We start from the raw sequence: 23462 nt of genomic DNA on the forward strand, positions 1-23462 counted from the left end.
GAAGCGGAGCGCACTTATATCCCACATAAGCCCTCAAAAGTGAGTTTGAGAAAAAGAGTAAAAAAGACCAACCAAGGATCTGGATTACTAAATTCACTATTGAAAAAAAATGACTAATTGTTCACCATGCTACAAAGGCTACAGAAACAGATCTTTAATTTGTGGACCTTATATTGGTTGAATAAAGTCAGATATAAATAGAAAACAAAAAGGCTTTAAAAAAACCCTGAAACAGAAAAATTCAAGAGAGGATTGTATATGGATAAATTACATGAGAAACTGGATAGCTGGTTCCACAAAGAGTCTGTAATCTAGCAATTCAATGGAATGAATTTAACTACAAATCGTGATAAAGGCATTCACTGTGGCAAAGGAAGTAGCATTAATTTTAAAGGTTATGCTATTCAGTGAGCCCTTTAGCAATATAGTTTTATTTTTAGACAGAGTGCAGTTCTCTTTTAATTTCTGATACTTGCAAACACAGTCTTTCAATTTGCCAGTGATGTGAAGGAGTTAGCGAGCTTTTAAAAGACCATTTGTGTAGACTGAGCACTGCTAGGAATATATATATATGGCTCATGAACAAATTCAGCAACCAATTTAGAACAAAGGTCTAGACATAAAGTAGACTGGAAAATGGAGCAGTTTTATTTGGTGTTAGATATATATTTATTTTTATGACCAGATGGTCTTGAGCTGCAATATTTAGTCATCACTAAGGCCTCATGTTCTCTTGTGGCAAAATCCGCAAGCACCCTTCGGCAGGAGACTAGAAATTCTAAAGAAGCTAGAGATGTGTTATTGAATTATTCATTTTCATATTTCAGTCAATCAATAAAATATTCCTTGTGTTATTCATTTGGGGTTTGATCCAAAACCCAATGAATTCATAGATTCCCATTGACTTAATGGGCTTTAGGCCTTTCAATGTTAAATTCAGTTTATTGTAATGTATTTCTCAGTATTGATAGTTCATGACTATGTTACAGAAGTTGTCAGGAGGGTATCTGGAGATATTGGCAGCAGGGGTGTTTGGTTAACTATGAAAGTGTAGGATATGTTTTTATCTCACAAGCTCAAACTATTAGCTGAACATTTCTACTAATATGATCATCAGTGAATTGGTTAGCAAAACTGTAATTTAAAGTGCTACCATTAGATTTTAGAGTCAACAACTTGTCTGAATGAAGGCTGTTTGTTTCTCTCATGATGAAGACAGACATCACAAATTGGTTTGTATATGGTCCTGTTTAGAAATGTTAGAATGCACTATTTGCCTAGAAGGGAAAAGGCTGAACAAAAAGGTTAGAGGAGGGAAAGGAGATGGGAAATAAAAAAAGAACAGGGAAGACAGTATATGGAGAGGGAGAGTAGAGAAAGCAAGCACATTGTGTAAAAGGCAAGGTGGAAAATTAGACTAATTTGATTTTAGGTGAAAAGGGACAGAGGAGACAGATGGGATGCTGCCAGGAAAAGGCAGATTAGACCTGAAGGAATCTGATCAAGGACATGTATCTGATATGCATAGAGAGAGAATGAATTAAGTTTTTTGGAGATTAGAGAGAGACATAATCAGTGAAGAAGACGAGAATTTGAGTAGAGAATTTGTTTAGAAAAGGGGAAGTTGTGATACTGAAGAATGGGAAAGAGAGAAAGATTGAGGTGAGAAGTACGATTAAAAAGCTGAAAAACAATGGTGTAGGGAAAGAAGCATAAATGAAGGAAGCAGAAAGAGGATTGGGTGTAGAAAGACAGAAGATGGAACAAACACAGGAAAGGAGGGAAGGACCAGCAAAAATCATGGATTAAAATAGAGATAAATATACAACAAAGGGAATAAAGAACTGAATGAAGGGCAGAAAAGAGAGGGAAGAACAAAATAAAGGGAGGCACATAAAAATAAGTTGTGTTTTTATACATTTATATAATAGAAAGCTGAATATCAAAATATTGCAGTAACTTTTCAGTAGAAATACATTTCATTGCTATATATACATTATATCCTGGGTATATGGAACATAGCTATAAAGACACATATGGCTACGTCTAGACTGGCATGATTTTCCGCAAATGCTTTTAATAGAAAAGTTTTCCGTTAAAAGCATTTGCGGAAAAGAGCATCTAGATTGGCACGGATGCTTTTCCGCAAAAGCACTTTTTGCAGAAAAGCGTCCGTGCCAATCTAGATGCGCTTTTCTGCAAAAAAAGCCCCGATCGCCATTTTCGCAATCGGGGTTTTTTTGCACAAAACAAATCTGAGCTGTCGACACTGGCCCTTTTGCCCGAATGGGAGCGGCATAGTATTTCCGCAAGAAGCACTAATTTCAGACAGTAGGAAGTCAGTGTTCTTGCAGAAATTCAAGCGGCCAGTCTAGACACAGCCATATATGTTTACAAAGATATATTGACATGCATATACTGTTTTCTATTATAAACATTGTTCCCACTGCCTGTGAGGAGCCTGTATGTGTGTAAGGGTTGGGGGAGAGGTTCTGCCCTTTCATCCTTGATCTTCTATACCAAGCTATCCCTCCTTGAAATGCCTTTTATCGTTGGCTCATTGAAGACTGTGACGGGGCTAGCCTGCCCCGCACTGAGCAGGAGGGAGGGGAGCCTGGCTATTGGGTAGAATACGCCCCTCTCCCACAGCCCTACCGGGCATGCTCGCAGTGCAGCCTCACTATAAAAGGCTGCCGGGCTGCTCAGTTGGGACGGACTGCCAGGGAGGAAGGAGCTCCAGCCCCAGCTGCAGGGCCGCAGCCGGACCTACTGCCAGAATCCGAGCTGGAGGGACCGCCGCTATTGCTGCTACCCTCACCAGGGTGAGCACGCCCCCAACGCCGACTCCGGGGGGCCGCCCGCCCCGCTGCAGTGGACATCCCTTGCACTGCTGCCCCAGAGACAGAACCGGCTGACGTTGCCGCCGCCGCCAGCCCAGCATCGCCAGGTGGGACCTCCGTCGGCCACAAGGCTGGGGTAGGAAGCAACCCAGGGTGAGGGGCAGGGAAGACCCTCCCCCCCGTGGGCTCGGTGTGTTTCAGAGAGGACCCCCCGCTGAGCCAGTGGTGGGAACCACCCACCACTACTAGGGCCCTGGGTTGGGGTCCGGTGGAGAGGGAGGGCCCGGACCCCCCTACCCTAACCCCTCAGGGCCTGGACTGGGCCTCAGGGCCTGTTGTGGCTGCTTGACTGGGCCTCACGGCCTGTTGTGGCTGCTGGACTAGGCCTCAGGGCCTGCTTTAACCCCCACCCAGACCAGACCTTAGGGTCTATGAGGGGGCGGAACTGCTTGAATCTCGGGGAGGAGAGAACGGGGCGGGGAGGACCCCGCCACAGTTGGTGGAGAATGTGGGTAGTCTGATTCCCCCCGATAGGAAGGGGGCGCGGAGAGTTTTTTCGAGGTGCTTAGAGCACGGGGGAGAAGCGGGATTAAGTCGTGCTGGTGTTATTGCGGGGGCATAGGGGAAAATGGCCCCCAGAAAGGTAGTAGAGGGGCCATGGGGCAACTCTTGAGGGTTTTGCCCAAGGAGGATCGGGAATGGATCTGGCGGCGGGGGCCCAAGACCTTGGGACAAGCCGTAGCCCTATTGGAAGGGCACTGGGCTGTCGGAGGAGCCCTGAGGGGAACCGGCCACCCAGGGAGCCGACAGGGAGACCTGGGTAAAGACAGGGGTACCGCCAGGGCCTGTAGCTATGGGCAAGTTCTAGCGGCTGGGGTGCAACCGCAGAAAGAAGATGGGACAAAGATAGTGATCCCAGTTAAGGTGCAAGGGGAGGAGGCCACAGCCTTGGTGGATACGGGCTGTGGGCAGACTCTGATAGAGGAAAGCCTAGTTGGCGACACAGAGCAATGGGGGCCCCCGGTGAGAATGCAGTGTATTCATGGGGACGTGAGGACGTACCCCACGGCTAAGGTGAAGTTAGCTATCGGGTCGCACGAAGAGCTGTGCAGAGTAGGGGTAGTCCCCCGACTGGCTTACCCCGTGGTGTTAGGGCGGGATTGGCCCTACTTTTGGGCCCTACTGCAGGGCCACAGGGGAGGGGACCACGGCGAGGGGGGCCCAGAACAGCCACAAGTGGCATTAACCGGACAACCGACGGAAGAAGACCCCGGGGAAGTGACCTCAAGGGGGGCCAGGAGGGGAGCCATACGATCCCCTGGAATTGATGCTCCCCCTATAGACACCCAAGCAGCCGATATCGCCCTGGACGGAGACTTCCTAGAAGAACAAAGGAATGATCCGACCCTCAGCCGAGCTTGGGAGCAGGCAGGAGGACCGGAGCCGACAGACCTGCCACCCCAAGAGAGGCCCTAAGGCCTGTGGTTCGAGGTACAGGGTGATCTGTTGTACCACCTGACCCAAGATCCGCAAACCCAAGCTGAGATCTGTCAGCTGCTGGTACCCCAATGGTTTCGGATGGCAGTGATGCGGTTGGCCCACTACGTGCCCTGGGCGGGCCACCTAGGCCAGGAAAAGACGTTATGCAGACTAGCCCAGCGGTTCTTCTGGCCGGGGGTACACCACGCTGTGAGGGACTATTGTGCATCGTGCCCCGAATGCCAGCGTGCTAACCCCGGTGGGGTTCCCCGCGCCCCATTGGTCCCGCTGCCCGTGGTAGGGACGCCTTTTGAACGGGTAGGACTGGACCTGGTCGGGCCGCTGGAGCGAAGCACCAACAAGAACAAATACATTTTGGTCATTGTGGACTATGCCACTCGGTACCCGGAGGCAATTCCCTTAAGGATCACGACCGCCCGTGCCATTGCCGATGAACTTTTAAAAGTGTTTGCCAGGGTGGGCCTCCCTAAGACGATCCTAACAGACCAGGGACCTAACGTAACGTCCAAACTGATAACAGAATTGTGTCACCTACTGAATATCCAATCCCTGAGAACCTCCGTGTACCACCCCCAGATGGATGGACTGGTGGAACGGTTCAACAGGATGCTGAAGTCGATGCTGCGCAAATTCGTTGAAGACGACCTGCGGCAGTGGGACAGGTGGCTTCCAGCTCTTCTCTTCGCCGTAAGGGAGGTTCCCGAAGCATCCACATGATTTTCCCCTTTTGAATTATTATATGGGCGGCAACCACGGGGGATCCTGGACCTAGTGAGAGAGACTAGGGAGGGACAAGAAAGACGCGCCCAGGGGTCAATCCACTATATTTTACAATTGCGAGAGCGGCTAGAAGAATTAGGCCGGCTAGCACAGGAGAACCTGCGGACGGCACAGGAAACACAGGCGCGTCACTACAACCAGAAGGCGAAGGTGCGGACTTTTCAATCCGGGGACCGGGTGTTGCTCTTGTTGCCCTCTTCTGAGTCCAAGTTGCTAGCGAAGTGGCAAGGACCGTTTGAAGTCGTGCAGAAGGTGGGGCCGGTCGACTATGAGGTGAGGTTACCAGGGCGGCGGAAAGACTTACGAGTGTACCATGTGAACCTCCTGAAGGCCTGGAAGGAGAGGGAGGCAATGCTGATCACCCCATTCCCCCCGGAGGATGAGTTGGGACCTCAAGAGGGAGCCTCGACAGAGCGCCCCCAGGTGGACATCGGGTAAGACCTGGAGAAGGGACAACAGCAACAGCTGCAAGAACTCATAGCGCGGTTCCCGCATGTGTTGTCAGATAAACCAGGAAGGACCCCGTTAATTAGTCACCACATCGCCACTACGCCGGGGCAGAAAGTACGGGACAATCATCAACCCCTACCCAGGAAAATGTGGGACACTGTGCACCAGGAACTAAAGGAAATGTTGGCTCTAGGGGTGGTGGAAGAATCCCGAAGCGAGTGGAGGAGCCTCATCGTGCTGGTCCCCAAGCCCAATGGCTCAGTGAGGTTTTGCGTCGACTTCCGCAAGGTGAACGCCATCTCCCAGTTCGATGCCTACTCCATGCCCCAGGTAGACGTGCTACTGGAATGTCTGGGGAGGGCCAGATATATCTCAACACTAGATCTCACAAAAGGCTATTGGCAGATCCCGTTGACACAGATGACGAAAGCCAAAACAGCATTCCCCACCCCTTTTGGGCTCTACCAATTCACAATGATGCCTTTCAGATTACATGGAGCCGCTGCCACATTTCAGCAGCTGATGAATCAAGTCTTGGCATCCCACGATGAGTATGCAGCGGCATACATCGATGATATTATTGTGTACAGTGAAGGATGGGAGGAACATCTAACCCACTTAGAGAAGGTATTAAGGGCCCTAGGGGAGGCCAGGTTGACAGCGAACCCAGCCAAGTGTCATCTAGGGAAAGAAGAGGTAACCTACTTGGGGTATACAGTGGGGAAGGGACGGGTGAAGCCCGTAATAGACAAAATTCAGGCCCTCCGAGAATACCCCACTCCCACCACGAAACGACAGGTGAGGCAGTTCCTGGGGTTGGTGGGATATTACCAGTGCTTTGTCCCTAACTTTTCCACCATAGCGGCCCCCATGACGGACCTGACCAAAAACCAACACTCACGGCGGGTAGAGTGGTCAGCAGCGTGCGAGAGGGCGTTTCAAACCTTGAGACCACCTTATCCGGGGACCGGTATTAGCCCAGCCGGATTTTTCTAGGCCCTTCATCCTACAGACGGATGCTTCCGAGGTAGGCCTCGGGGCCGTGCTATCCCAGGAGGTGGAGGGAGTAGAACACCCTCTACTGTACCTAAGCCGCAAGTTGTACCATAGGGAAACCCGGTACTCCACCATAGAGAGGGAGGCGCTGGCAGTGAAATGGGCCGTGGACGCATTGAGGTATTATTTGCCGGGGAGTACCTTTTTGGTAGTGACGGATCATGCCCCTCTAAGGTGGTTGCAAACAATGAAAGACACCAATGCACGTATCATGCGCTGGTACCTAGCATAGCAGCCGTATTCATTTCGAGTGGCACATAGACCAGGGAAAGCACATGGTAACGCAGATTTTTTTTCGCGCATTGCTCCTAAGGAGGGGGAGGAAAGACTACCGGGAAGAACGCTCATAAGGGGGGAGGTGTGTGACGGGGCTAGCCTGCCCCACACTGAGCAGGAGGGAGGGGAGCCTGCCTATTGGGTAGAATACGCCCCTCCCCCACAACCCTACCGGGCATGCTTGCAGTGCAGCCTCACTATAAAAGGCTGCCAGGCTGCTCAGTTGGGGCGGACTGCCAGGGAGGAAGGAGCTCCAGCCCCAGCTGCAGCCGGACCTGCTGCCAGAATCCGAGCCAGAGGGACCGCTGCTATTGCTGCTACCCTCACCAGGGCGAGCACGCCCCCAACGCCGACTCCGGGGGGCCGCCCGCCCCGCTGCAGTGGACATCCCTTGCACTGCTGCCCCAGAGACGGGACCGGCTGGCCATTGCCGCCAGCCCAGCATCACCAGGTGGGACCTCCGTCAGCCACAAGGCTGGGGTAGGAAGCAACCCAGGGTGAGGGGCAGGGAAGACCCCCCCTCCCGTGGGCTCGGTGCGTTTTGGGGAGGACCCCTCCGCTGAGCCAGTGGTGGGAACCACCCACCACTACTAGGGCCCTGGGTTGGGGTCCGGTGGAGAGGGAGGACCACCCTACCCCAACCCCTCAGGGCCTGGACTGGGCCTCAGGGCCTGTTGTGACTGCTTGACTGGGCCTCAGGGCCTGTTGTGGCTGCTGGACTAGGCCTCAGGGCCTGCTTTAACCCCCACCCAGACCAGACCTTAGGGTCTACGAGGGGGCAGAACTGCTTGAATCTCGGGGAGGAGAGAACGGGGCGGGGAGGACCCCGCCACAAAGACACTTCTAACCAGCAATGTTTGATTCACTTCCACTGGAGCAGAGAAGTACAATTTCTCCTTGAGGGAAAGCAGGCAGTCAGTGCCCTCCCTTAGAAGTTCTGCTGGTGGAGCACAGCTTGAAACTGTGATTGGAGTTCCAAAAAGAAGAGATTGTCTTGGCTACTGAGCTCTCCCTTTCTCATCAGTGCTGCCTACTTTAGGGGACTTTGCTAGCTGTGCCCTCCATACCTAAGGGTGCTGCATGTGAATTGTAGGAGCCAGCATCACTCTGGATTGTAGCCCTGGATGTTTGAAATGCTTGGGATTATACTAAATGGCAGGCATTCTTAAAAATATTTCTCATAGAGGCTGTGTCCAGACTCCATGCCTCCGTCGACGGAGGCATGTAGATTAGCCAGATCGGAAGAGGGAAATGAAGCCGCGATTAAAATAATCGCGGCTTCATTTAAATTTAAATGGCTGCCCCGATCTGCCGATCAGCTGTTTGTCGGCAGATCGGGAGAGTCTGGACGCGATGCCCCGACAAAGAAGCCTTTCTTCATCGACACAGGTAAGCCTCATGAAACCAGGTTTACCTGTGTCGATGAAGAAAGGCTTCTTTGTCGGGGCATCGCGTCCAGACTCTCCCGATCTGCCGACAAACAGCTGATCGGCAGATCGGGGCAGCCATTTAAATTTAAATGAAGCCGCGATTATTTTAATCGCGGCTTCATTTCCCTCTTCCGATCTGGCTAATCTACATGCCTCCGTCGACGGAGGCATGGAGTCTGGACACAGCCAGAGGGTACCCCTCATCCTTAAGTTCCTCAATTCAGCAATGGGGATTAGAATGGAAAGAGGGAAAGAATATAGATGGTGTAATTCTTACACAAGAAACGCAGAGGATAACTAATGCAGTTCTTAGCAATTCCCCAAATCTAGGAATTTGGATTCCAGCAGTAAAGTTAGCAAATACAGGTTGGACTTCCCTGGTCCGGCACCCTCGGGACCTGACTGGTTCTGGATGAGGGATTTTGCCAGACACAGGGAGGTCATTTCTGGACCCCCGCTGCCAGCCCCTCTGCCCGGCCCACTGGCCTCCCGGCCAGCTCCTCACCTCCCACTGGGCCCACTGCCCTGCCAATCCTGCTGGGCAGCCATTGCTGATCTGACTCTGGATCCCGCTGAGCAGCTGTGTGTGCTGCGCTGGGGCTTGGGGTGTACTCTCCAAGCCAGGCTCTTGCAGTAGGCTGGTGCTGGTGACCTGTGGTGACCTGTGGGGCTGGTGAGGCAGGCAGGTTAAAGGAGCCAACTGTAGGGGAGGTAGGTGTGCTCCCAACTGGGCCACGCCAACCCTGCTGCCCCTCTCAGTGAATGCCAGGCAGTGCACATGCTGTCTGTGGCATGTGCTGTTGCCCACGATCCCTAAGAAGAAGCCAGAGGAACGGAGTGGCAGGTCAGGGGGTCTTGCACTGCTGCCAATTTCCCTGACCCACATCCCCTTGTGGCAACGGCAGTGAACAGGAGCGCTTGGGCAGGGATCCTCCAACCAGCCAGACTCTGACCCCTGACTCTCACCCACATAAATCATCCTTGGAGCCTGACTGGTCCTGGATGAGGGAGTTTTCCAGACTAGGGGAGGTCATTTCCAGCCCCCTCTGCTACTGTAGTCCCTTTGCCCTCCTCCTCCCAGACTAGGGGAGGGCTGGAAATGACCTCCCCTAGTCTGGAAAACTCCCTCATCCAGGACCAGTCAGGCTCCAAGGATGATTTATGTGGGTGAGAGTCAGGGGTCAGAGTCTGGCTTCCTGGCTCCCCCTGCAGCCCAGCTGAGCTATGTCCCTCTTTCCCCCTGCAGCCCAGCTGAGCAGCATGCCAGGCTTCCCATCTCCCACCCCCTCCAGCTGGGCCACAGCTCCCTCCCCAACTCCCTGTATAGCACCGGGCTCCTGCCCCCCCCCCCCCCCATCTCTTGCAGCATGCTGGGACTCTCTGATCCTGAAACATCTGTGGTGCAACCTGTACTATATATTTTTGTTAGTCTGTAAAATGCCGAAGACCTACTCATTTTTTAAGTTACAGACTAACATGGCTACCCCCTGAGATTTTTAACATGTCACCCTATAGAGTTACTTGATGCTAACTTTGTGTATATTCATAGCCATGCCAATGAGCGAATGAAACTGACATAAAATCAGATCCTCAATTGTTGTAGTCCGTGTAACTCTAGCTGAGGATCTGCCCCTATGTTGGTAGCTCTTTTGCTTTTAAATATAATAAGAGCTATTTAATAATGCTGGACCAGATCCTTGGCAGTGTAAACTGACTGACTTCAATACACTAGCTGAGGATCTAGCTCTATTTTGAAGTGGAAATTCTTTTTGAATGCAAAGTTAACAAACAAACGACTTTAAGGAAATGTGGGATTTCTTCCTACAAGAGAAACAACAATATTAAAAGGACTGCCATAGATCCTATAATTGCCAATATTGGGCATGGAGAGTAAATTCAGATGATCTGTGCTTTGCAGTCAATGAGAATTATATAAAGGAATACGTTCATGTTGTATACTTGCCATGCTGATATGTGATCCAATGGTAAAAGCAAGAACTTCTATGTTTTTTCATGTATGATGCCTACATCTTTTCATGTATGATGCCTACATCATCTCATTTTATGTATAACAGCCAGTTTCTATCAGTTTTTGGGTTTTATCTGAAAAGCTTCCAAAATAGTAAACAGCTGACTTACTTCTGCTGTTGTGTCTTGCTGTTATTTCTCTGTTTTTGTTTTTCTTGGTTGATCTTCCAAATACACCTTGACATTTCTTTCATTCACTCCAATCTGAATGACACAAGAAGAGATACATCCAGAACTCATCCTTTCTTCTGAGCCTGTCAAGGAGGTTTATCAATTTCTGTTAAATGTAAATGCTGGAGGGGAAATAAATATATTTTCCAGTAAAGTAGGACTGATTTTAATATATTTAGCATATTGCCTGACAAGACCATGGAAAATACGTGAATTTGGAAAAAGCCAGCTGAGACAATCTCATCATCAAGCGTTATTATGTATTAATAATATCCATTATTGACATAGTTCAGCAAATGTTTGCAGCACTTCAAGCTAAGTAGAAGGGTATCATAGTACTTCCCTTGCACTAATCAGGCCATGAAAATGTATTGATGATTGAACATAATATCGAGGGAAAAGGGAGATCATTTAAAAAAAAAAAACCCATAATTGCAGGCTCCTATAATCTGCTCACTGCAGCTCCCAGTGATATTGAGGCTAAAGAAAAATAGGGAGGAGGACTGGTTAGAAGATGATGTGCTCCAGTTACCTCCCAGCTTGCAGACAGTCCTTTAGACTAGTGGTTCCCAACCATTTTTATACTGCAGACCAGCAAACCCATTCACAAACTTTTGGCAGACCGATAACATTTTATTTGCCTGTTTGCGTATTAATTATGTTAATTCATTTGCATATTTGCATAAAATCATTAAGATCAAAGTTTGCAGATATCTATAACACTACAAAAATCTGTTAAAAGAATCTTTTCCTTTATTATCTTAAGCCATTAACACCTATGTAAACTTTGTATGAAATGCATCACCCTATATAAACCAAAAAGCCAATATTCATTAAAATTCAGAACAAGTGGTCAACAAAGATTCGTATAAGAATGCCCTTGCATGACTGAAAATATGCAACGTAATATTATTGGTAATTGACATGATGATTAATAACAGCATAAATTAAACATTGTACTCACACACTTTATTTAATGGGGCTTCTGCTGCTGCATCTTTTTGCACATTTCTTTTACATTTACAACTCTAGCCCTCATGACATACCCAAGACTCGGCCCCCAGAGCTGCTGCAAACAGCCAGTTTCAGCTGCAGCAGCTGCCCGTCACATGGTGGCTGCTAGAGCTGAAGTCGGCTGCTATACACTCCAGCCTGCTGAGATGCTGCACAGCAGCTGGGTTCAGCACCAAAGCTGACAGAAACAGCCGGTTTCAGCTCCAGCAGCCACCGGCCATATGCCCGGGGTATACCTCAGCCCCATGGACATAGCCTAGCAGTGTTCAGCAGGGACTGGTGGTTGGGAACAACTGCTTTAGGCACCATTGCCAATGGGCACAATTTAGAACAGGCCCCTGAATGGTCTAAGCCTATGCTCAGATAAATTTCCAAGAGTTAAAAAGTGTAAGAAGTATAGTGGGCTCCCTGACAGTTTATTTGCTATGCTTGGTCTCTACTAAGAGCAAGCAAGCTACCTCAGAATCTTGACTCTGAATGCTTTGTGCAACTTATAGGTTTTCATGCACTTTCTGATGCAGAAGAGGGAAAGGGCTTGAAGTACATGTACTGGAAAGCTATTATAGGGCAGCATAAAACCAGCATGGATGAAGATGACTCAGGATGCAGGAAAGAAACACTGGGAATCGGAAGAAGTTGATAGGAGGTAGGGGAAACAACAGACTTTCCGGGCGTCTGGGAAAAGTGGAGGGCTAGCTCTGAACTTCCACAAAGGGTGAGGCTGTGGGCAGTCAGCCCTCAGCACTGCTCAGAGACCCCAGGCAGTCCTTAAGGCCACTCCATAGCATAGTGATCCTGGTCTTGCTTTTACCACTGGATGAGCATGGCAGTGGTGGCCAGGAATCTCCAGGCCCTTTTGACTTGCCAAGCCCTGGGTAGTTGCAGTCCTCCTATCAGACCTGTCCGCAGGTCTGATAGAAGGAGGTGAGGTTAGAGTAAATGATGGAGAGGTTATTTTGAGCTTTAAATTTAAAAAACAGTTTCAACTTTATCTGGAAGCAGAGGGTATGCCAGGCCTGAGGTTCAAAAATTTGGGGAACATAATCAGAATGGTAGCAAAGGGATTAATCTAGACGTCAGTATTGTTGCTAGATGGAATGTGAAATAGAAGAGAAGGATGGGCCAGAAAGTAGGAGGGTCTAGAAATAACTAGATCATGAGCTAGTGTTTTGACAGCGATGACTGATTTTTGCAGGTATTATTATGGAAGCAACAGCAGCAACACTTGGTGAGCCCCTGGAAGTAAATGGAGAAGAAATGCAAGAATTAAACCAGAGAGCATGGCAGATGGTGTACTGACAGTGAGAGAGAAGGGAAGAATGATGATAAGCTCAATTTTCTTCTCATTTGCAAACCACAGTTTCCAGAGGGCTTGCCTTCTCACCAGCTTAACATTTTCAGAATGTGAATCTGTCAGGGCTTATAAATTACTTATATCTTCACTATATTCAAAGCAATAAGAAGAATGTTATTCACTGTCCAGAAATCATCAGGTAAAATATTGATACTTTGAGTATAATAAGAAATATCTGAATCAGTTCATTGGGACAAAAACCTTTAAGAATAATGGAAATGTGCTATGCATCTCAATTTCAAATGAAATTACTGGGGAGGGGGGGAAAGACTTGATAAATGCTTTCTTAAGCTTCCTAGAAAATCAATTCTACAGGAAATCTATTTTATTTGAAAAAAATATTATACAGAAGTTAGCATAAAAAATCAGCATTTTCCAGCAGTTGCTACTTTATATTATCTCTAGGGTCCTAACAAATTCATGGCCATGAAAAATACATCATGGTCTGTGAAATCTGGTCTTCATGAAATCAGGTCTGTTGTGTGCTTTTACTTTATACTACACATATTTCACACATCCAGACCAGCATTTCTCAAGTTGGGGGTTCTGACCCAAAGAGAGTTGCAGGGGGGCTGCAGGGCTATTTTTGGGGAGTCACAGTATTGCCACCCTAATTTCTTCCCTGCTTTCAGAAATGGGCAGCCAGAGAGCAGCAACTTAGCCAGGAACCAAGTTTTGAAGGCAACATCCCATCAGCAGCCATGCAGAAGTAATGGAGGCAGTGCCATACCATGCTATCCTTACTTCTGAGCTTCTGCCTTCAGAACTGAGTACCAGCTAATAGCACAGAAATAAGTGTAGCTATACTGCAACCCACCCCTCCCCCAATAATCTTTCAATACCTCCAAAACTCCTTTCTGAGTTAGAATCCCTACAATCACTACATTATGAAATTTCAGATTTAAATAGATGAAATCATAAAATGTATTATTTTTAAAAGCGTATGACTGTGAGATTGACCAAAATGGGCCATATATTCGGTAGACCCCTAAAATCTCAGATGCCACTGGATAGCTAATGCTCTGATATGGAAACGCTTGGTAAATGCAGAATTTTATTGATGACCACTGTAAGACAGGTATGTGTTCTATGCTATTTACCGACTCTAGTATACAGTAGCAAGGATTAATGCAACATTTTTTTAAAATTCTGTAATTACTGAGGAATGAATGGATATAAATGGTAACTTTTGTCAGATAACATCCTACTGTCTGTGGTCTCCCCTTGGGATCGCCTGACTAGCACACCCAATTGATGTTTGAGGGACCAGTGTTCTAGTCCTACGAGTTAGGGTTTAATGCTACAGAAAATCTCTTATTAGGTTATGTTGAGCAACTCATTGTGCTACCCTGTGCCTCAGTTTCCTATCTATAAAATGGCAATATTGATTCTAATATTTTTTATGAGACTATGTGAAGTGCTTTGAGATCTACTAATGAAAAACACTATATAAGAACTAGTACTTTTATTTATATCGCTGTGTTTTAGCATGTGTTTATTACTAGGGATATAGGTGGATTTAGAATCATGCTTTTAGCAACTCCAAAACTGGAATTTTGTGGCTTAGCTTTCTGGACTGATTTTGCACAGGGGCTAATTTGACAAAAGAGACTAGTTACCGAAAAAGAAATTTCCCTGACCAGTATTTTCTGTATTTATCCCATTATTTGTTTTGTATTTAGGGAATGGGTTATCTTAGGGGATGAACAATGCTGTTCAGAGCCTTTCCACTCTAGGTTGCTCTTCAGTTATGGACTATGCTGGTTGTGAGCTTAGCTCACTTTCATAATATTTATGTTGGTAGCTTGTGCAGAGGCCAAGAAATCAATGGACATTATGACAAACATCCTAGGCTACGTCTACATTGGCAAGATTTTGCACAAAAGCGGCCTCTTTTGCGCAAAATCTTGCCACCTGTCTACACAGGCCGTGAGTACTTGCGCAAGAACACTGACATTCTAATATACGAAATCAGAGCTTCTTGCGCAAATACTCTGACACTCCCGCTCAGGGATAAGCCCTCTTGAGCAACTGTTCTTGCACAAGAGGCCAGTGTAGACAGGCAACATTAATTTATTGCGCAAGAAAGCCCGATGTTTAAAATGGCCATCGAAGCTTTCTTGCGCAAGAGAGCATCTACACTGGCATGGATGCTCTTGCACAAAAGCACATCTTTTGCGCAAAGGCACATGCCAGTGTAGACGCTCTCTTACTCAAATACTCTAACGAAAAACTCTTGCGTTAAAGAGTATTTGCGCAAAATCTTGCCAATATAGACGTAGCCCTAGCGTTAGCTTCTACAGGTCAAGGTTACACATACTCATTTTGTTGTTTGACAAGCTGAAAAGGTATCCTGCTGTCTGTGGTCATCCTAAAGGTGACCTCCTGTCTGTAAAAGTTTTCGAGGAATTTGTGAGAGTGCCTTCAGCCAGTGAGAATATATTTTGGTCTCAAAAGTCTCATGGTTGCTACCATTAGTTTCCCCATTTCAGAGATGATGGATCCACTTACTACTAATTTAGGCCTGCTTTTCCTTTCTATGTTGGCTGAGTTTGAAATTCCTGACTTTTCAGATGCTAGAAAAGAAAATTGTTGCAAACACCTTTTGAAAATACAATACTAGGCTACGTCTAGACTGGCCCCTTCTTGCAAGTAGGAATAAGAGATCCTCCGGAAAAGGGCTTTATTCCGGAGGATTGCGCCAGTCTAGACGCTCTTTTCCGGCTTTTCCCCAAGCTGGAAAAAAAGCGGCGGCCATGTTTATTTAAATCCCCCGCAGATTTCCCTATTCTGACTTGCCTGCTTTGCATGCCTCTTCTGGAGAAGGGGCCAGTCTAGACGTAGCCCTACTGTTTACAAGAGGGAGAATCTTGAAATCAGGCTGTTATTTATGAAAAAAAAGTGGCACCATTCTACTTTGCGCCTGTTTGCTCCAAAAGAGAATATACAAAATTAAAGGCACTTTTCACCTTTGAGCACTGATCTTCTCTCTTTCTTGGAACTTTGAAGATGCTGGGCTTGCATACTTTTAAATTTTGACTGGCAGTGATTGCCAAAATAAGGAGACAGAAGAAGCCATTTGAAGTAAGCTATCAGCTCCTTAATAGTGTGCAAGGTTTGGTTCAAATGAGCAATTTTCCATTATGATAAAATACAAACTAATTCATACTCCAAGAAAGGATAGACATATTGAATATTTCATACCTATTGTACATTATGCATGTGACAGCAATTATGCATTTTATCTATAAATACAGAAACATTACAATGACAGATGGAGTTAACCCACCATAAATTCTTGCTTGTCTATTGTTTTGTTTGATTTTTTTTCTCAGTTGCAGTAGGCTGATCTTCACAGAGCTAAATGTTGGCATATATATATATGTAGCAAAGGGTATGTTGCCAGTTATAGGCTTCACTACAGCAACACCTTTTCTTTGCTTTCCATCAGCATATGCTATCTTAAGATCAGCAAAACTTGCTTTGATACATCTTGGTTTTACCTTCACTTGGCATCTATTCCAGTAAGGAGCAGCCAGCTCTCTCAGCATGCTAGGATCTGGAAATATGTTGCTTAACACTCAGGATATTTTTGGCATACCGAAATGAGTACTCAGTTTGCTGACTTCAACTCAGTCTGGACTCTGCTGACTTCAACTCAGTAAATCATGGTAGTTCAGACGGGTGAGAAATTTGCTTTCAGTTTTCAAAATGACTCACGCAAAGCTAGAAGGCAAATGGAAAAGATCTTTCCTCAATGAGATCCTAATAGAAAATATGCTTTTTCAGTGCTTTCACTGAACTCATCTATATCTGACTGCTTTTGCATTTATAATTACTCCTTTCCAGCAGGAAACAAGATTAACAAAAATGAAACTTCCTTAAGGACTCATCTATTACAGTTTCACTGATGTCATCACCTTGTCTTCTTTTTCAATTATGAAATACCAGGATCTATAGGGCCAATTAAAATTCTTTAAACTGTGTTCCCAAAATATAAATATGCATTCACATTACACACTTACATGTACAAATGCTTTATTTTTGAAAAATGTGGTCTGCTGATAGTAGTTGGGATCCTTATAGGGCTGTCAATTGACCTGCGTTAATGCCTGTGATTAACGTGTTAATTTTTTAATCGCAGGTGTTAATGCTGTGCTGCCCCTTTGAAGTGCTGCTCCGGTGCTTCAGAGGGAGCAGCGCAAGAGTAGCTGGGGATCAGCAGGGCTGTGTCTACATTGGTGCGATCTTGCGCAAAAGCAGCTGCTTTTGCGCAAAAACTTGCTGCCTGTCTACACTGGCCACGAGTTCTTGCGCAAGAACACTGATGTTCTAATGTATGAAATCAGTGCTTCTTGCGCAAGAACTATGATGCCCCCGCTCAGGAATAAGCCCTCTTGCGCAACTGTTCTTGCGCAAGAAGCCAGTGTAGACAGGCAACATGAATTTCTTGCGCAAGAAAGCCCTATGGTTAAAATGGCCATCAGAGCTTTCTTGCGCAAGAGAGCGTCTACACTGGCATGGATGCTCTTGCGCAAAAGCACATCTCTTGCACAAAGGCACATGCCAGTGTAGACACTCTCTTCTAGAAGAGTTTTTGCACAAGAACTCTTTCACAAAAGAGTTCTTGCGCAAAATCATGCCAATGTAGACGTAGCCCTGAAGTTCCCAGCTGATCCCAGACTCCGAATACTCTGCCCCTTGGAAACGAGGCTCCATGCAGCACTGCCCTGTTGAAACACCACAGCAGCATTTCAAAGGGAAGGCACATGTGATTAATTGCAATTAAATATTTTTAATTGCTTGATAGCCCTAGATCCTTCCAATCCCTAGAAATTTTGAGCACTGTTGTCAGGTCTCAGAAATTTGTAGGCAGCGTGTTAATGGATTGCTTTCAGGTGGGGCTAGAGATGAGGGTTTCAGTATGCAGGCTTCCCTATGGAGAGAGTATCCCAGCCCCCACCACCAGCACACAGCTTTGAGCCAGGTGAGAAGAGCCTCTCCATGGCTGCTGCAGTTCCAGTGGGCACAGCAGGGAAGGGGCACATGTCCAGGTTTATCTGCCCCCTGCACTCCCTAGCCAGATTCTCCTCACTGCCTGACAAATGAGAACAGACAACAATGGTCTCATAAAAATTGGGGAGAGGGGAAGCTGCAGGCCCTCCCAAGACTTCCCTAAAGGGCACCTGGGGGATGGGAGGCTCGGGGCTGAAGAAGTTGTGGATGGTAGGGGCACACCCCTTTCACCTGCCTGATGATTCTATCTAATTTCTATATGGTTTTATGCATTCCTGTATGTACTGGGGGAAGCATCAAACCCCCCTATACAACCAAACTCTTATCTCACTTTAAATTCTGATAAGAGGAAGCTCCATACTAAATTTAGTGGTTCTAGCTCTTACTGTTTAGGGGGCGTTCTTGAACAAACGTACAAATAAATTCACTTGATCACTGAAATATATATAATAGATATTCAGGAGCATGCTCCAAGAGCCAAAGAGCCAGTATCAAAACTGCAAAAGTGTAACACTTAGGATGAGGTAATAGGCTGATATTCCAGTAGAGGGGCTAGATTCCAATCTCATTTAGACAAGCTAATTCTCGAGTAATACCACTGAAATTAATACTCTGGATATATATGGAGATAACTGAGATTAGAACCTAGTTCTTGATATATTCATGGGTCCCATTTGGATGATATCTGGACCACCCAAATTCCTGCCTAGATAATATTTTGCCTTGTCCCTTCCAACTATCAATTTAGGCATGAATAAAGATCTTTACTGGTTAATGCACTACAAAGGTAATTTCCATGCCATTGATATTCACATTTGCACATCAAATACTGCATCCTGTCCAGAGTAGCCCCTGCCTGTAGGGTGCCAGGACCTCCCAGTCTTGCATTTTGAGCCCAAGGAAAACTGTAGTTGAAATAAAGGAGCATTTTGCATCAAAATTGAAAGTGAGCGTCTCAGATCTCCCTATTGCACTCTTTGGAAGGGTGAAGCTGTCATGGGATAAGATAGAATATCATCTCATGGACTGATAACTGGTTAAAGATAGGAAACAAAGAGTAGAGATATTGGTCAGGTTTCAAAATGAAGAAAGGTGTCCCCCAGGGGCATGTGCTGGCATCAATTCTGTTCAATATTGTCATGGGGATGTATCCCATACCACTTGGAGTGGGAAAGGGATATTTATGCTCTCATGTGGGGGATGTCACAGCCTACATCAGTTTCTACAGTTCATTTCTAGGTCAGCATGGCCTAGTGGCCAGAATCAGTTACAGCAGCCCTTTCCCTCAGGGCAGCAAGGCCCAATGGCCAGAGTCCGTTATTTCAGCAGTCCTTGCTATAGCGGCTGAGTAGGGATGTAAGGGTGTGTCTAGACTACAGGGTTTTTTCGAACTATACCTGTGTCTACACTACCACCACGTACCGTCAATAGTAAGTCGACAGAACGCAGTGGTTTTGTCAACAGTGGTAAACCTCGTTTTACGAGGAAGAACACCTTTTTTGACAGAGATCTGTTGGAAAAAGGTATGTGTGGATGCAGGGTGCCAGTTCTGTCGGAAAAAAAAAAAAGGCTCCAGGAAGAAGCCCTGGTGGACAGTCTAGCCTTTACCTTTAGAGCACTTCTGTGGTTCCTGGTCACAGCATCTTAAAGGCACAGGCACCCAGACAGGCATAACTGTCCGGCAGCTAGCCAGAGCACCCGTGACGGCCATGTCCCAGCCTCAAGGGCCCCCTGGCCCTTCTCAGAACAGAAAGGAGAACCCACTTAGGGGCACCAAGAGGTGGGCACCAGCCTGGTCAGGACCAGAAATAAAAAACCTGCTGGAGCTCTGGTCCCAGGAAGAAGCCCTACAGGCCCTGCAGACACGCCGCAGGAATGTGGACATCTACGAGTGCCTGGCCCAGTGACTGACCATCAATGGGCATCACCCCCACACCATGGCACAAGTGAGGGCCAAGGTCAAAGTGCTGCAACAGGGATATGCCAAGGCCAAGGCCTGGGACCAGACCTCCCGCTCTGGGGCAGCCCCAGAGAGCTGCCCTTACTACCAGGAGTTGGAGCAGATCCTGGGCTCTGAGGAAGCCCAGAGTCCACTGCGTGTGGTGGTCTCTGGGTTACCCCACCACATTGTGGACCGACCCCTCCTGAGGGAGGAAGATGAAGCAGGAGAGTTGCACCAGGAAGAGGAGGAAGAGGAGGCATCAGGGACCCTCTCCCAGGAGCTGGTCCTCCAGTCCCCAGAGGCCTCCCAGGCGTCTGTGGATAGCAGGGAGGGAACATCAGGTGAGTGCTTTGAGGGGGTCACTACACATGGGTGGGTTGGCAGTGTGGGGAGCCAACTAGTCCCACTGCCACTGTGTGACCCCTGTAAGGCTTTCAGGCTGCTTCCCTACTCACACACGGTAATACCCCTGAGTCTCCTGTCCAAAGAAGAGCCCCTGACAGCTATGGAATGCCCTTGGGGACAGCAGGGGTGCACATAGACATTCATTGTCTCCTCTTCTTTTACTCCATAGTCAAACCCTCTACCCAACAGGGGAGCACCACATCTGCCTCACCACCATGCTGGACCTGTGGCACCCGCAGACACTGGCGTGTCTACACAGACCTGCTGAGGGAGCACGTAGTGGTCCTGCAGGACCTCAACAGGACCCTGCAGTAGAGAACGTAGGCAGAGGCTGAGTGGCGCACCAGGCTGCTGGACGAGCATCTCTCCCTCAGGGCCTCGGATTTGGACACCAGCCTGGTAAGCCTGGCGAATGGCAGCCATCTGGAGCTGCTGAAATTGCCTCTCCTCACCATCAGGACCTGCCCCCCACCCTGGCAGGAAGGCCTCCCCTTTCCTCTCCACCAGGTTATGGAGGGCGCAACATGCAGTTACCACTTCCGGGATGTTGCGTTCACCCATCTCCAGGTGCGTGAGGAGGCAACAGAACCTTCCTTTCAGCCAGCCAAAGGCACATTCCACCTGGATGTGAGCTTGGCTAAGATGCATGTTGAAAAGCTCCTTGCTTGCATCCAGGTGGCTGGTGTAGGGCTTCATGAGCCACGGCATCAGGGGGTAGGCCGCGTTGGCCACTATGCACACCAGCATCTGCACATCCCCGTGCGTGAGGTGACCCTGGGGGGAAAATGTTCCTGCCTTCAACCTGCGGTACAGGTAGGAGTTGCGGAATATGCAGGCATCAGGTGCCCACCCCAACCACACAACACAAATGTCCATAAAGTGTCCCTGGTGGTCGACCAGGGCCCGCAGCGCCGTGGAATAGTAGCCCTTCCTGTTTATAAACTGGGCTGCTTGATGGGGCAGTACACGCATTGTGATGTGTGTCACATTGAGGGCTCCTCCGCAGTTTGAGAAGCCAAGGGCGGCAAACTGTCATCCAACAGTGGGCTAGATAGACCATTGGTCTGACCCAGTATGGCTGTTCTTATGTGATTGTGATGCAATCTTTTGTAAACACCACTTTATTTTACACTGGTCCTTTGTGTGTAAACGGAATGAAGACTGTATGAAAGGAATAATTTGATCAGAAATTATTGTACATTATACTGTATGGCTACGTCTACATTGGCATCCCTTTCCGGAAAAGGGATGCTAATGTGATGAGTCGGAATTGCAAATCCACGGGGGATTTAAATATCCCCCGCGGCATTTGCATTCACATGGCTGCCGCTTTTTTCCAGCTTGGGGATAAGCCGGAGAAAAGCGCCAGTCTAGACGCGATTCTCCGGAAAATAAGCCCTTTTCCGGAGGATTTCTTATTCCTACTTTCAAGGTGTGTATTCAAGTAGGAAAGTAGGAATAAGAAATCCTCCAGAAAAGGGCTTATTTTCCGGAGAATCGCATCTAGATTGGCGCTTTTCTCCGGCTTATCCCCAAGCCGGAAAAAAGTGGCAGCCATGTGAATACAAATGCCGCGGGGGATATTTAAATCCCCCGTGGATTTGCAATTCTGACTCATCACATTGGCATCCCTTTTCTGGAAAGGGATGCCAATGTAGACGTAGCCCCAATGTACCTGGATGATGGTGAAATATATTCATCAGATTTAAGAGCTGAATGAATTGGAAAGCAAGCTACTGTATTTCACAGCAAGACAACCAGGAATTCATCTAGTTTCTTGTGTGGGCCATTCCAAGCTAAAAAAAAGTTATGCCATGATCTTGGGCACAGCTCTTTGATTTACCTGTTCAACAAATAAATTATAGATAATTAGAGGATTTACCCCCAGTTTCTCAGGTCCTTAACTCAATTTTTGTTTTTTTGGAAAATAAAATGAAAATGTACATGCTTCATTTAAATCATTGCTCGGGGTGGGGATGAAGGGTTCAGTATCCATGCTTCCCCAAAGAGAGGACTACCCCAGTCCTCTCTCACAGCGGCAGCTTGGGGCCAGGTGAGAAGTGCCTCTCCCTGGCCACTGAAGCTCCAGAAGGCACAGCTGGGGGAGCGGTGCATGTCTAGGTTTGTCTGTCTCCTGCGTTCCCCAGGTGAGTGAGAAATGCAGCAAACTGTGCACTCTGTCTAGAGGCTGTTAAGCTTCTGTAAATTATGTGAGGGGGTGCTATATATTATGTGACCCGCTTCTGGAGTAGCACAGAATAGTGGACCGCAGAGAAGGTGCAAGAGTGTCTTACAGAACTCTCCCTAGGCTGCACCCTTCTGTAACAGGCCTCTTAAAGGCACCAGTCAGAATCTTAACTTCTGTTCCTTTGTCTTGTCTGCATGTTTAAATGTAATGAAATATGTGTAAAGAAGCCTTTTAAGTGTTCAACTTTATGTCTGATATGAAAGCTTATTTTTAACTGTTAATATTTTTGGATCACCCTTTAACCACAAAGCATGACTGAGACCTATTGGCTCTGATCCAAAGCCCTTAGAAGTTGATGGCTCACCATTGACTTCACTGAGCTATGAATCAGGCCCATTCTGAGTTCTGATTCAATACACTTGGGACAGGGATATAAGGAATTACATTGAGGTACCTTGGCACAACTTATCAATGGAGTGATTCACTTCTACTCCACATCTAACTAGAATGCTAATGACTGAATTTGTTCTCCTCCCAACCCCTTTGATTATCCCATTTGTATTTTAAAGCATCAGTCCTCCTTTAGCCTTTCATCTTTGTTTAATATTGTATGCAGTTAGCCATAGATTTATTTTTGGCTTTTTTGTGTTATTTTTGGAAAAGAGAAGGCGTCAAACCCACATTAGGTTTCATAGCAATGCCACTGCCTAACTGCCCTATTAGTAGCTGTATACAAAGTTATTAATAGCAGCTCCTGGCCTGCAGCTTCCACATCTAAATTGTTACTGTGTAGTGCAACAATGAATGACAGTAATAGGCAACATATTAGCTATTCTACCTCAGAAAAGGAGGCATGAGATTTGTGAGATGCTGAGTCATGTAATATTTATTCATTGGCAGGTGGTTGTGTTGCTCTTTTGCCTTTTCAGACTCTCTGGAGGTTTTAAAACAAGCAGTTTATTTGTCAGTGCACTGATATCTTGATAAGCCACCCAGTACAGTTATATGTGAC

At 47.1% G+C, this 23462-nt stretch overlaps 1 long non-coding RNA gene across 1 annotated transcript; it reads left to right on the forward strand.

Moving 5' to 3' along the window:
* The first annotated feature begins 2414 nt into the window (after positions 1–2414).
* LOC142829406 (uncharacterized) lies at positions 2415–14036 on the forward strand. The gene is made up of 3 exons (XR_012903803.1): positions 2415–2947; positions 12043–12191; positions 12741–14036. It is a non-coding gene; the product is annotated as an uncharacterized LOC142829406 (long non-coding RNA).
* Positions 14037–23462: the final 9426 nt, after the last annotated feature.

This window comes from Pelodiscus sinensis, chromosome 5 (genome assembly GCF_049634645.1).
Source record: "Pelodiscus sinensis isolate JC-2024 chromosome 5, ASM4963464v1, whole genome shotgun sequence".
Classification (NCBI taxonomy): domain Eukaryota; kingdom Metazoa; phylum Chordata; order Testudines; family Trionychidae; genus Pelodiscus; species Pelodiscus sinensis.